At 33.0% G+C, this 12,913-nt stretch overlaps 1 long non-coding RNA gene across 1 annotated transcript; it reads left to right on the top strand.

Annotated features, from left to right (window-relative positions):
* The first annotated feature begins 9,048 nt into the window (after positions 1 to 9,048).
* On the top strand, positions 9,049 to 10,989 carry LOC131859873 (uncharacterized). The gene is made up of 2 exons (XR_009359455.1): positions 9,049 to 10,538; positions 10,672 to 10,989. It is a non-coding gene; the product is annotated as an uncharacterized LOC131859873 (long non-coding RNA).
* Positions 10,990 to 12,913: the final 1,924 nt, after the last annotated feature.

The raw sequence follows: 12,913 nt of genomic DNA, 5'->3' as shown, positions 1-12,913 counted from the left end.
CTCTGCATAGGTCTGAAATTCATCTGATTTGGTCTCATCCTGCACTGGTCAGAGACATGTCCAAACATCCCACAAGCATAGAACCTCTTGTTTTAGAAGCTATTCATTACTGCTCTACACATATTCGACTTGTGACCAAAATTATTGCATATGAAACACTGACAAGTAAAGGTAGGAGAATTATTAACATAGTTGTTCATTCCATTATTCATCCTACTTTTGCATTGATTCACCATATGACCGAATTTATTGCAAGTAAAGCATCTACCATTGAATTTATGAGCATTAGGTTGTTTTATTGGAGGATTCTTGCTCTTCTTCTAGTTAGGTTTTGCATCACCTTGTCCAGATCCGGAGGACTCACCTTTCTCAAATCCAAGTCCTCGCATGTCCTTTCCATGTCTCTGACTTTCCAGCATCTCATCAAGCCTTTCTGAGCTTTCTTTGAATTTGTCCTTGTATTCATTTACAGTAGCAAGTTCATCTCTTAAGGAAACAATTTGTCTTTCAAATTCTTGACCATTATTCCTTGACTGTGTCTAATCAAGCTTCAATTGATCATTCTCATAGGTAAGCCTGAAGCATTCGTCAACTCGTTCCTTTAATGATTGTACCAGATTCTCTTCATTCTTCTTTCGATCCTCAATATCCGTAGTCAGCCTCATCACAATGGATTGCATCTCATTCTTCAAGGCAACATTCTCTCTCTCAATCTTGTCAACTTCATCAACTTTACCTTGATTTTCCAATATTTGATCTTCTTTCTCCTTCAGCTTGTCCATCAATTCGTTTCTCTTGTCTCTTGAAGTGCTCACCTGATCTTTCAAGTCATTAATAAATTCATCAGCAGCATTTAGGTCTCTTTTCAAGGTACTGATCTCACTCCTAGTTGCATCAAGATCCTCAAGTGCCACACTAAGCTTTCTTTGAAAAACCAAAATCCATTGATTTAATCTCCCGAACCTTCCTCAAGCGGTTAAGCTTCCTTAGAGGAACTAGGCTCTGATACCAATTGTTGGAATTATGGATCACTGAGAGGGGGGAATTAGTGATATCTCTATCTATCTATCTTTCATTCTCCATCTTCATAGATGTATATGTTGCTATCTCTTACTCTGCATCTCTTATTCTCTATATCTACCTTTCTATCTACCTTTCTATCTACCTTTCTATCTACCTATCTCTATCAATTATATACAATTTTTATTCTATTTACGAGGGAAAAAAAAAAAATCTTTGGGGGTAGTGGGGGAAGTGATGGAAGTGAGAGAGGCAAGCCCCCCCACACCACCTCATCAAGAAATAATACTCAAACACAATTGAAACAAAAAAAATTAAATAAATAAGATAATGAGACTCTATTACCAATAGGGAGAGAGAAATAAAGGAATACAAAGAGAGGGACATGAGGAGGTAGAAAAAGAGATGTGGGGAGATATAGATAGGGGTGTGAAGATAGAAGCAAATAGAGATGTAGATATAAGGGTCTAGGAAGAGAGATAGAGGTAAAGGGAGGGAGACATATGTAGAGATAGATAGAGGGAGAATAATAGAGAGAGAGAGAGAGAGAGAGAGAGAGAGAGAGAGAGAGAGAGAGAGAGAGAGAGAGAGATGGTAACGGATCTTGATCATCTTCTCGATTCAGAGTTTTTATTTCAATTTTGTTTGGATATTAGTTCTTGATGGGGGGGTGGGAGGGCTTTCCCATTGTAAAATAGAATATTGACTATGTAATATTGATTGAGAGAGAGATAGAGATGGAATGAGAGAAAGAGATAGAGACATACATAGGAAGAGGGAGAGTGAGAGTTAGAGAGAGGTAGACAGGGTGCGATAGAATTATATATATGTACCCTTTTTTACAATAGGCATAAAGTGAGCATGTATAATGTGGTCATGTTATGCCATAGGCTGACCAAAAAGTGGTCCCCATCTTTCTGCACATGCCCTAATGACCTCTTATTTTGTCCTACTTACCAAATAAATTCTCCAATATGGTCCACACTTTAATCGATGTGAAAAAAAATTCAACAAAAAAGAGTAAATTATGAATTTCTACATTTCAAATGTTTCATCACACTTATTATTCATTTACGGTTTGATCTAATTTAATATGGTTTCGTTTTAAGACCCATTGATACCATGTGCAATATTTTCTTTTTCAATAGATTATTATTCTATATTTTTTATTATAATACGTGTAGGGTGTTATAATAAGAACTATTACTTGATTCATTTTAAGTAGAAAATAATATTATTGTTTATTTTATAGTAAAAAAGAGAGAATGTAGAAATGCAAGAGACACAAAAGACAACCCCATTTTCACTAGTATTAGAAATCGCCCCCTCTGTATATTATAAGTTTGATGCTTTATACTTAGTTCTATTACAAATATTTTACTAGAATACAAGATTTTCAAGGTCCAAAATGGCAAAGAAAATGACTTTTGATGTACAAAATGGACCTGGATTTTTTTACAGAAAAAGTACTTGTATGACTATGTGGTGCTCTTTAATAGATTTCTAACACCTAATTATTCATTTTAACACTTCAAAAAGTGAGAATTATAATATCACTAAGTATAATTTATCAAATAATATTTTCTTAGAGTTTTCTATGATTGAGTGATTTGGGAGTTTGTGTCTATAATTTTACATTTTCTTTTGTTGGAATAATATATATTTCTTAACTACTTCTAGAAGAATAAAATGAGTATACCAAATCATAGTTCAACTATTCAATTGAAAAAAAGGAACTATAAGGATTTATGAGATGGTATGATGAAACTTTTAAGATGGCTTAACATTTTGCCCTACTTCTATGAAGTAGTTTCTCAACCATCACAAGATTGATATAATTGAATGTAGTACCTCAAGATTTGGCATATAGTTGGAACTGTGAATCTTAATGTGGGCCCTAACATAAACATTATCATCTCAAATTTTGATTCCCCTCTTTATTGTTGGATTAACATTTGGGATACAAATAGAAATTTAGATGATTGTCAATTTCTAAGTGATCGTATTTTGGATTGTTTGGTTTCCCTAGATGACTATGATAATATTCTATATGATAAAGATAAATTGTAAGTAATAAATGAGTGGAAAATTATTGAACATAAAACGGCCATAAAAACTCCTACTACTCCTCCAAAGCCAAAAATTGGTTCTTAAAAGTTTATGAGTCCTATTTTAGATACAAGGGCTTATCCTTTTACATATTCAAGTAAAAATTTAGAGGATGAGGGCTCTTCACTTTCAACACTTGTAAATTTTATAATTTTTCATGCATAGAATTCTTGTGTAGACACTACACTAGAAGATTATTCATATCTCATTAACTATTGGGATGATTTCTTGCACAATGTACAATCTTTGTTTGTTGAATCCCACATATAAGATATTAACAAAAGTATTGAGGACATTCATCTCCTCTCCGATGAAATATGACAAGAATTTGTATTACATTATTTAGATATTCTGAGGGTACATTTATACTCACTTGTTCCTTCTTCTCCACAACTATATGCTTCCACAATGACCTATTTTGCAAATACTCAGAAGTTGATAGTTCCAACTTTGTCACCATTCATGTTGACATCTGCTTGCAAATGGTACTTTATTCTTTATTTCAACATTTATCATATTTTTTCATCCTTTTGGATCAATATTTGAAGGACCCATCATCATATTTAGTACATGCTCTAAATTAATTTCCATAGTATTTTACATTGCAACCTTGTTTGGTTAAGATTGGGACTTGATATTTGACATTTAAGTAGATTATAGAAACTTGTATCCTTCTTCCCAAAAAATATCCAACATTCATCATTGTTTTTATTTCTTTCTAAGGGGAGGACCAATTTTCAATGATCTTAAATCATCTTTAGCATTCCATGTCAAGCATTGAGTATTAGTGTAGGATAATGTACATTCAAGAATAGTCACCTTGTTAGCAGCAACCAAGAAGGAAGACTGAGAGGGGGGGGGGGGTGAAATAATCTTCAACGGATCAACAAATTTAACAATAAAAACAAATATGATAAACTTCAGTAATAAGACAAATAAGCAAATTGAAAGCACAACACGCAACACCAAGATTTTGATGTGGAAACCTCGGTTAAGGGAAAAACCATGGTGGGAACCTACCCATAGTAAGATGATCCTCTGCAATAGTATGTGAAAATATTACAATGATGAATGCACATACATTTAGGCACACTGCCTAGAGCTCACTACTCAAATATGATGGACCAGAAGGCTACAACCCTCAGGGAAGTCTCACTGACTTACAACAAGATTCAGACTACAATCCAAAAGAAATGAACTGAAAGAATAACATCTTTAAATTCCCGATTGTAGTTCTGGTTAAGCATAGATGCCTGCTTTGTAACACCAATCTCTCCTCAATCATAACACCGAAGGATAAATCACTTGTTCACACATAAATCTCTCTTTGATAATGCAAACATAACATCGACACACAAATTACATGACAATATTACCTATATACACAAATCATCAACCTTGACAACAAGGTCGGCTAAACTCACAACCCTCAATTACAAAATTACATCACACGATACAAAGATCGACCACCAGACCAATATAATGATTTACATAATATAACATGGACCTAAATCAAATTCCCAAATGCTCAACTCCACCATAAATCACGCCAAGATCAACCGCAACACGCTACACCACCAAGAAAACCACATAACATGGAAATCATCATTGGTTGATAGAAACCACTACAAAATTGCACAATGATCAATGTGGATCACCAAAACAAATAGGACACAACTAGGAAAACTAGAAAGCACGTTAGAATCATCAGGAACAGCTGAACCAACACCACTTATCAAATCTTCATCTGTCAATGTCTGAAAGCTCAAGAACACAACCAATTAGTAACTGTCACAAAGAAAGATAACTTGCGGAGCACCAAATCATGATCCATTTGAAATTAAGATACACAAGACCATCCCAAGTAATATCCCAAAATATCAGCACAAGATAAGATCACACCAGAATATACTAGAGGATATACCGAACTCTGCAAAACAGTGATCAACAAAACAACACTACAAACTAGATCAAAAGATCTTCCCAATCTGCAATCACCAGAGTAAAACATAGGAATATGTTGACATCAATGACAACAAATTATCCTAGCAGCAACAATGACCAACAATATCCAACAATCTCCCCCTTTGGCATTGATGGAAACATATGAATGTGAAAAACAGTCAATGCAAAGCAAGAAGATATCTCCAGCAAACTCCCCCTAAGATCAGGACATATGAAGCAGTTTTTCACATGATCTCTCTCCCCCTTTGACAACAATGTCAAAGATATCAAAACAAAAAACCACACCTTACTCTCCCCCTTAGAATATGAAACATGAATCTTAGGAATCTCTCCTTCTAAAACACAGACTACTCCAGCAGAGGAGCAACACCAACTCACCAATCCAGATAAAAGGATAAGACTATGAAGTCCAATGGATTGATGCAACTCAATGCATCTAGTTCTCATCAGGAGGGGTGGATACCCCTAACTTGTTTCTTAAATAGAAAAATGTATCTGCAGGCAAAAGCTTAGTGAAAATATCAACTATTTGTTCCTTTGTAGATACATACTCCAGTCTCACCTTCTCTTCACTGACTTGCTCTCTCAAGTAATGATATTTGATTGACACATGCTTAGTCTTTGAATGTTGTACTAGATTCTTTGACATGTTAATAACATTGGAATTATCACAGTATATAATAGTAGGCTCATCATAAATAACTCTAATATCCCTCAACATTTGCTTCATCTAGACTACCTGAGTGCAATTACTAGTAGCAACAATGTACTCAGCTTCAGTAGTAGATAAGGACACTGAATCTTGTTTCTTACTAGCCCATGAAACCAACTTCTTACCCAAAGGGAATTCTCCACCAGAGCAAAACACATGAATATATGTTAACATCAATGACAACAACATATCCTAGCAACATTAATGACCAACAATATCCAACACACCTAACCTTCTCGCTTAATTTTCTCTCATGGGGATACTTTTCCTAATATAAGGTTTTGTATTTTTCATCTTCTAGAGAACATTTTTCTTCTATATTCTCTCTTTTAGGGAGGAGGTTTTTTCCACCAAGATTTCCCTTTTTTCCATTTATGAGAGATTATTTTGTACATGGGTAGTTAATATGGTCTAGTAGCCACCACACATCCTGCATATTTGCATGTTTTTTTATTCCCCCTAAGTTGCACTGAAGAGGGGGTGTTGGGGTGAATACAATTATTTTCTAACTAATTCCATTATTGGGTTCTTTTCACAGCTTATCATTTAAGTTTACATAGGGCAATTTTAAAGAATTTTTATTTTATTTCTTATATCATAAGATTAAGATAATTTTTATAATCTCACGTTAGCCAACATAACCAAGAGTCTCTCATACATTTTACATACATTCTATTTGCATTTTTTGATAAAGATATACTTTATTCTTGTCAAAATGATCTTCTAAGTACTTTGTGCTTTCTATCAAACCTCTAGATCTTGGTAGCTACCTCCATAGCCAAATATTATAATTTTTTAATATGAAAAATAGTCAAGTCAACATCCTTTTTTGATCTAGATCTTCTACATTTGTATGTTTTTTGACATGTTCATTTGTTCTTTCATTTTGGTTATTTATTCCTTCATTTGTAAGGTTGTTGCCTCTCCTTCATATTCTTAAACAACACTTAGTCTAATCTAATCATTTCCCATCAACTCAATTATTCCTTTCATTCTTCTCGCAATGTTAACAATACCTTCTCCTCTATCAACTCTTTGTGGATGTAGACTGACTCTAGATTTATGGCAAATTTCCTTGATTTGGGTGTTCTATTTACAACTATATTTCCAAATATCTTCTACCCAACACAAAGTATTGGAAGATAACTTTTTTTTTTTTACGCGTATTCACTATTCAAGACTTGCTTTAATACCAATTGATGCAATCATGGATGAAGGATCGAATTAAATGTTATCTAACCTTGCAACCTAACTTCAAATTCATGTAAAAAAAAAATACCTGTCATATTCTTGCCATTAAATATTGGGAATACCTCTTTATTAATTCATGAGAAAAAGTCAATAGTTTTTGTTACTTACATTTACAAAAAAAATAGACCTTTGTCTATAACTACAAGCAAGTGCACAATCGATCATAAAACTATCTTAGGAGTTAATATTCTATTTGGTATTCCTTTAGCACCTTATTATTTTTTTGACTAAAAACAACTACATCTCCATTTTGAATTCTTGATCTTTCACAAAGGATGAAGACATAGTAACCTTGTGCTTACAAAAAACTATAATTTACATTATTCTATGCACATGTGACAATGATCATTCATCCAATATTATATAAATATTTCTATAATTGCTCCTTGAAACTTGAAGCTTTCTTGTTAAACATTCTAATGACCCTTCTTAGATTAGAGAGATAAGATGTATCACTTAAAACTCAATGTAGTTTCTACCATAAACCTCCCTCGAATCAATGCTATCGCAAGTGGTAATAATAAGTTGGTGTGATATTCTAATGCACAACATCACAATCCAAATAGGCCTTCATTAAGTAAGTATTACAAGTCACATTACGTTAATCTAGAAGATAACACCTAACAAAGTTGTATCCTTAAAGAGACCCTCATGAAGCCTTGACATCCATCTAAAGGCTCTAAGATGAATGCGTTACCCCACATTAGAAACACTATTCACAAATTTTTTATGTTAAAAAAGGTGACTAAGGTATAAATTAACCTTTGCAGGAAGAACTAGGTGTTTGTAACAAATAAAGAAATTTGTAATAGAAAATCAAATCATAAACACATTATTTGTTATTGATGAAAGATTGTTATTACACCTAGGATGCTCTTGTAGTAGATTGTAAATACAGAAAGGGTCATTCCATATATATATATATATATATATATATATATATATATATATATTAGTCCTTGTGGTGAGGCTTAGTCCTCAACAGATGCTTCTTTTAATGATTAATGTACCTTTGCCTTCTAAACTAGTTGTGTTGAAAATAATAATGGTATTTGCTTCAATGCTAAAGGAGAAAGTATTAGGCTTGTCTCAATTGCAAGTCAAGCACCAAAGATGTATACAAATTTGAAACCAAACCATGCATGAAACAAAGATGTAAGTTTGATGACCTGGTGTAGTGGTGTAATGTCTAAATATATAGCCGTAACTTTAAGAGCATTCTTGAGTTGAGTGATCTTAAAATGTTGTGCTTTCAAGATCATTAAAGATCAAGGAATGCTTATACATACATGTCATTACTTGTTCAACTTTTAACAAGATCGATTCATAAGAGAAAAATTTACTAAAAACTAAACCATATAACCTAATCCATAATTAGAATAATTTTGTCAACCTTACTTTTAAATACTAAAAAGATACAAACAACAAAATTTAAGTCAGATGATACAAGAATCACTTTGATGTACCAAATATATTAAACGAAAAATTTAATTGATTAAAAACTATAAATGTAAATTTAAGACGAGCACCTAAAAAACTGATATAAAAGGAAGGTTCAAAAATTGGTGGGTGGGTGTTTTTATCTCTTTAAGAGTCCTCCTGCATCTTAACTTAGGAACTTTCTTGTCCCTTAGCGTCTTCCTCCATCTTGAAGTTTCTTGGTTGAGATGTACCTAACATAGATTCCGAGGAGGATGGGAGGTGGAAGAGTAGGAAGTAAAAAGAAGGCTGAGTGAGGGAGGGCCTACAACGTGTCACAAATCGGACTTGTGACCTAATGCAACAAGGCTCAAGTTTTATAAAGACACCCATCGCCCCTTGATTGATTATGACTCCTCGACTGTTGAATCCATGGATATGGAATCTTCCCAGACATTAATTCTCCTCTTCACAAATAACAGTCGGAGAGCGAGGGAAAATAAATGTGAAGCAACTTTTATTTATGAAGTCCAGGCTTTATTTGTACGTTGCGTGCTTGTCTTAATTACATTCCTCACAGACACTGTTTTTTTGGAAAATGATATTAGGGTTGCGATATGGAACCTAGATGCAGCTAGGTAACCCACTTTTCCCTTCCTCTCTCTCCTTTTTTTATATATACACCCCTTCCATATCTTTCTCTACAGAAATGCCATGCGCACCATTGCAGCTCATTCTCTAGCTTCATAACGTAAATCCCCACGAGGGGGCGATCGAAACAGATGGCTCTTTCACTATGCACGATTCTTTTGCATGTTAACGTTGATCCCCATGAGGAGGCGATCGTTACAGATGGCTCTTTCATTATGCTATTTATGATTCTTGACTTTCTTTCTGCTTCACTTGGTAGACCCACGGAGGTCACAGTGGATTTGTGTGCTCTCATTCTTATTCTTACTTTCTTTTTGTTACTGTGTTGTTCTGTTATCAAATTTTGTTAAGTTGGTATTTGTTTCTGTATGCTGGCATATGCATGATGTTGAGAGATTTTCAATCCATAGCTTTAGTATCAGTTTTTCTGAGTGGCTAACAGTGGTTATTAATAGTATTGTACTCTTTTGATGGTAAGGGTTTCTTTTGATTGCTAACAATAAATTTTGATATGATATGGGTTTCTTTTGATTACTAACAATAAATATTGATAGTATGGGTTTCTTTTGATGGCTTACACTGGACTGGCGTTTTAATGCTCTGGTATGTTTTTTAGATGTTAAGTGAGTCAATGATTTGGATGTTTCATAGAGTTAGTGTTGATGTTTTAAATGTGTTAGAACTATCTTGTATTGAATATTATTCTGGTAATTAAAAACTCTGAGTTTTTTCTTTAATCAGACTCGGACCATTATATCCACAGCACTCACTTATCCTCGGTACATTCCACTTCATTTTAGGATATATTTCTTCCGACTTTAAATAAATAGAAGAGATTATAGTTTCTATGAGATGATGGGCATAGAGAATTTAGTTTTGGACTGTCTTTATTTGATTTTGTTGTATCTGAACCAAAATGGGTAGATAGGAATATTGTTTCTGTTATGTTGGTTGTAGACAATTCAATCTTGGGCTATATTACAGTTTTTTTTGGGTATTTCGGGCAAATGGGTATGCATAATTACTGTTCCGTTGATTGCAGGAAAGTCATCATTGAGCTGTCAGGTTGTCTTTTTTGGTTTTTTTTTTTTAATTTATGACAAATGAGTAATATAATTACTGTTTCTTTTATGTCCGTGAGAATTAAGTTTTGGGCGGTCTTGAGATGTTGGAGCGGTTCAACCAGACAACTTTATTATGACATATCATAATTTTGCTGTCTGTTTGAGCCGTGCCAATATCGCACTAGACGTGCTCCACTCATGGTCGCCGTTTAACTAGCCTGTTACAATTTATTCTCTTCTCTTTTCATTTGTTTCTGATTAATGGAGGAATCGATAAGCACTGGACTGCACTGCATATTCATTGCAGATTCAGTGCTTGCAATAATGGATATGGCATCTTCTACAAGGTGAGAAGTGCTGACCATGATCAGATAGTCTTAGTGGTGTATTGAATTGATATGTAACATCTTGAAGGTGGGGCAGAGAAAATGCATCAGTATGAGATTATCTGGACTTAAGCTTTTTATATGATTATTGCAGGGTTTTAGGGTTGGGGAATTGATAGCAGAAGAAGAAAGGTGGGGCAGGGGAGTAAAGGGAGACAGGTGGAGCATTTAAGAAGTGGTGTCGGGAGCCAGAGGGTGCCTTTATTGCTTTCACGCGCTACCCATCTCCATGGAAAGACTCGCTACCAACCACTCAGACCTCTGCTTCAAAAGCATGTTTTGAATCATCTATATTTCTCTACGCTCTTAGCATCAATTAATTCCTCATTTATTGTTGGAATTTATTTGATGAGATCAATTTTACATGTACGCAAATTGTTGTATTTAATGGTATTTGAACGACTTTTTTACAGATGCAGAATTTTTGAGCCACCCTTTATGTTGGTGGCTTTGGTTATTGTAAAATTCATTAAATTGAATCTCAAAGTTACATCATCTCATTCGTTCTCTCCTTTATATAAGTTCTTCAAGGCTTTGTATCATCAGAATATAATAAAAAAATCAAATCATTTAAAATATTGGTTTGGAGTAAGTTAATTTAAGATCATATGAATTTGTGTTCTTGTATTGCAGTGAATTTATTGTTTTATTGAATCTGTGCATGTCTTGTTATGTTTTATGAGATAAAAAAAACATTTACATAAGAATTTCAAATTTTTGTTTGCAGACTTTCAGTCTGGTTTATGAAAATAAGTTTATTTTAATATTAAATAATTTTGACTGTTTATGTGAATCAAATTTAAATATTTAATTTAAGAAGTTAGCAGACATTATTTTTTAAGAATTCAAATTTAACAGATGGTATGAATGAATTAATTCAAGGTTTTAATTCAAGGTTAATAGAGTGGATATATTTATTTGAATTCAAATTTAATTGAAAGTCAGCAATTATTATTTTTTGGAATTCAAATTTAATAGATAGTTTGAATTAATTCAATGGTAATAGAAGGGATATGATTATTTGGTCAAGGAAATGAGCATTATAATTAACATAATGTTATCAACCACATTTATATGATTACAAATAACGTTGTTCATGCAGACATTTATACCATTTGTGCCAACACTTATTCTAGAGTAATGTACAAGACGTGCACATAATCATTTGCAAAAGATATCAAGTGAAATATGTTCATTTACAAAGGTATCAAGTGAATTAGTGTTCATGTTAGACATTTAAGCATTTTTCATATTACCTATATTGTTAAATTATGTTGTAAAAAACCAACTAAAGATATAAATTCTTTTCAATAATGTGTGAACAGTACCATTAAGTATTAATTGCTACTACCTTTATTCTAGAGGAATGTACAAGAATGATCATTTACAAAAGGTATCAAGTGATTTAGTGTTACAATATTTTCTGTTTGTTAAATTTACATCCTACATTTGACAGGTTTTGTTATGTTGAAAATCTAAATCCAGAAATAAAATATTTGTACACATTCAAATCCTTACATGCTCTTATATTTTGTTCCACCATTCACACCATTCAAGATTTGAGCTATGTTAAAATTCTTGGGTTTATAGTTCAATTGTATTATTGTAGTACCAAATGCTAGAACTTACCATATGATATTTGTGGAGATAAAGTTTGAATGTTTTTTTTTGTTTGGAAACATGCATATTTTATTCTCCAATTTTTAATATATTGAAATACTATAAATTTATAATAATTTAATATTCAGTGTATATGATGATTTATGTGATGTTTGAAAATGAATGGAAGAATCATATGATTGACTAAAAAATCATTGGTTGATTGAATTGCACCACACATACACATGTCAAAGTGATAACATTATATTCAAGCTATATGTTATATCATTAACATAATGTTATTCACATGGAGTGTGTAGGTGTGACTGGTTGGTCATGTGCTATTGCAAGATTTAAGTAAAAATCACACCTTCAAAATATAAAAAGCCAAATTCAAGTAGAGATATTGTCACTTGTAGAGAAGTGATGAGGGTTAGTGAGAATGTGTCGTTTCATGTAGAGATGACAAAAGTTATTGCCAAGTTAAAAATGACGAGACGAAATGCTAGAATTTAACAGGTGGTCAATTGTTTTGGAAGGAGATGACAAACCAATAAGTTTGTGATGTAAGAGCATTGAGGTTCATGACAATCATATATCACTATTTTTTTATTTTCATGTTAACTTTTTGCATTTTTTGGTGTAGGGTTTAACTTCAAGAGAACATTGTGGAGTGTGGTAAGGCTAAATCCTCAATTTTCTCAAGAGTTGGATTTTATTTGAAACATGAAAAGCAA

The sequence above is a fragment of the Cryptomeria japonica genome, chromosome 11 (genome assembly GCF_030272615.1).
Source record: "Cryptomeria japonica chromosome 11, Sugi_1.0, whole genome shotgun sequence".
Classification (NCBI taxonomy): domain Eukaryota; kingdom Viridiplantae; phylum Streptophyta; class Pinopsida; order Cupressales; family Cupressaceae; genus Cryptomeria; species Cryptomeria japonica.
Note: the sequence above shows the minus strand (reverse complement) of the source record. Positions and strands in the feature narration are given on the sequence as shown.